Genomic DNA, 2,940 nt, shown 5'->3' on the forward strand with positions numbered 1-2,940 from the left:
CACTTCAAATTCAATCCACGTTTCAATTTGTCCATAAGATTCAAGTCAAAATATTGGGATTCGATCAGTTTAAAACTTGAGGCCTTCTTGAAATGGAGAAAAAAATAGCATGTTTAAAATACCTTACTGAAAAATATGAACATAATAGTAATAAATGAAATTCAACTGCTACGAAATAAACCAATATAATAAAACGCGATTCACAAGAAAATTTAACAATCACAAATTATCACAGAGCTTCCTCGGCAGGCACCTCCACGGCACGATCACCCAATAGAATGATAGTTAAACTCGCCAATGCTAGAGGTCACATCAAAGGCGATTGAAAACTAATAATAAAAATAAAAATCGTAAAACTTTATATGTTACAACTTAGAATTTATACACACGGATATAATTTACTTTATTTCTTCTACGATAGACTTGAAAGAATTTCTCAAATAGTTGATTCTTTCACGTGGATAACTTTAACTTCAAAATCCATTATGAAAAACAGTTTTTCATGCACGTTACGAGAAAAAGCAACAGTAAAGAAGCACTGTAAGTCAGTCCCACCTGTAGACGGGCTGACTGGATGGATCCCAGCACGGCACTTGCCTCTTTGCCCCTTTTCTGCATCTGCTCAGCACTCATGTGTCCTCTAATTCACTTTTTACGGCTTACATTCTAGCGCAATGGAACTGTGGAACGGCGTCTAGACATCATTTCCTCGCAGGTTTATCAAAGGACTTTTCCCCATCGTCAATCCGAGTACCAGGTTGCTCATTGAGCAACGGTGTGATCTCAGATTGCACGTCTCCTACCTAACCTAACGAGCCCCGGCTTCAATAACCAGATCTTCCCCCAAACAACCATAAATCCTAGAAGTCACCGGGGACACCCGGTAGGAAGAGTAATACTCAATCGTATCAAGGCCGCTATCACATAGACGACAGGAGCACTGTACATTCTAAAAGCCTCTGAACCTCCGACCGCATCTGAGGAGGCCTTACTCTCATGCTACCACCGCTCAACGCTGACTCAGCTTCTCTCGGGCCACTGCAATGCTCTGGCATATTTTATGTTTAGATTTAATGCACTCATCAAGCGCCGCCGATCGTGATTGCAGAAGTCCCTTTCCATCAACCCAGTATTTTTGAGTCTGCAACTCGATCCTACCTTACGAATCTCAGCGTCTCCACTGGATGGAACAGTCCCGTGGAGGCGGGAGACTTTGTGGCTACCCATTCGGTCTTATAGCATCTCTTCTTCCATGAGCCTTCCTCTCCTAAAAGATTTCGACAACCCTTCTTACTTATGACCGTCAGTGTGAGAAACAACAACAAACTGGCACTCATTTTACGTTGTAAATTCAAACGAAGTACTGTTATATTTTTAATATGGACTATATGGATATATGTGTTATATTAATATATGGAATATATAGTTATATTTTTTACTTAATATGGACTACCGGATGTAAGAAATCAAGTACTAAATTATATTTTTTTAGAAATTTACCATTTTTTGTGACATGCTCTAATATGATGTTCAGTTTTATCATTGTATCTTATCCATGAACCAAAGTCTCAATTTTTCAAATAGCCGAATTGTTAGTAAAATGCAGTCTCATTAAATGTAATCTGTCTTGAAAAAACCGTGAGATGCTCAAAGAATTGAGGACTTTCAATTAATTGAACTTAGAATGGATGTAATACAATCTTTTACTCAAGCAGTTTAATCTGTCAGAAACTTGTAGATCGAAACACGGCAAAACTTGAAGCTGAGATTGCATACGCAATCTGACCTGAACCTTCACGTGCGTTAGAAAAAGCGTAGAGAAGGCCACGGTCAGAAGTCAAGTCAATCTTTGATGGAATAAATTCCTCGTGAATTTTACGGTTGGCTGCAGGAGAACAATGAAAATATCAAGAACGATCAAATGGCTTCGCAGAAGCGAAAGCATTTATAAAGAGTTCCTCATGGATATAAAAAGTAAATGGAAGAATACTTAAAGAGAATATTAAAATGTCAAGAAAGGGATGCGAAGGCTTTCTGAGGAATTCCTCCTGGAGTAATTAATGAACTAACGTAATTTTTTGCATGTATGAAATTTTGTGCTGAGAAATTAAAAAAAATAGCCGTGCGTAATTTACTATCGGATCTTAAGGCGTTGAATGCTGTAAGACTCACCGGTGAATTGCAGAGTATTTTTTTCCGGACAAATTCCGCGATTTAGTTTTTTTCAATTGCGTTTGCCGGCAAAAATGAATACTATCGGTACTCCTTAACGAATTTTCAAAGAGTACAAAATAAAACTTAATTTTTGCCCGAATCCCCGAAACCTACAAATTTACCAGTAAATACTGAGTTATAGGTCTTTTTGTGCGCAGAATTGGCGTTTTAGGCCCTCTGGCAACCCTGTTGGGTCATACCGCACTCAACGTTTTAGCGACACGTTATCTTCACGTGACTCCCATGAAATTAGGAAGCACACGAGGATTGCTAAAAAAAGGTAGCCTAAAAAATACTTTAAATCATTTCAATAAAAGTAATTCAATTTTTCTATCTAATATTCAACCATTACTTGAATGAGTAAAAACCAATTTCATCATTTCCATTTCAATTCTCTAGTCAAAACAATTCATCAATTCTTTTGACAAAATATTGGAGCGTCAAACGAATTCAATTACCGCATCTTCTAGTATTCAATGAATTAAATATTGAGAATTAGGAAGTTCCAAAAGGGCATTGAAAAGTCTACAACCCTGAATTGGGCATGTGAAAGAAAAGTCAAATTAACCGTCATGCTTTTCAGCAGCTTTTCGGATGAATTTGGACAAATGTAAATGTAATGTAGTGCTGAGCCGCCCTCTGGAAGGCAAAAGCACCGGACGGAATCGAGTGCTCTCCTCTTGAACAAACAACGAAGTTTTTAAGGAAAAATACAAAAAGTACAAA

This window comes from Hyalella azteca, unplaced genomic scaffold (genome assembly GCF_000764305.2).
Source record: "Hyalella azteca isolate HAZT.00-mixed unplaced genomic scaffold, Hazt_2.0.2 contig9858, whole genome shotgun sequence".
Classification (NCBI taxonomy): Eukaryota; Metazoa; Arthropoda; class Malacostraca; order Amphipoda; family Hyalellidae; genus Hyalella; species Hyalella azteca.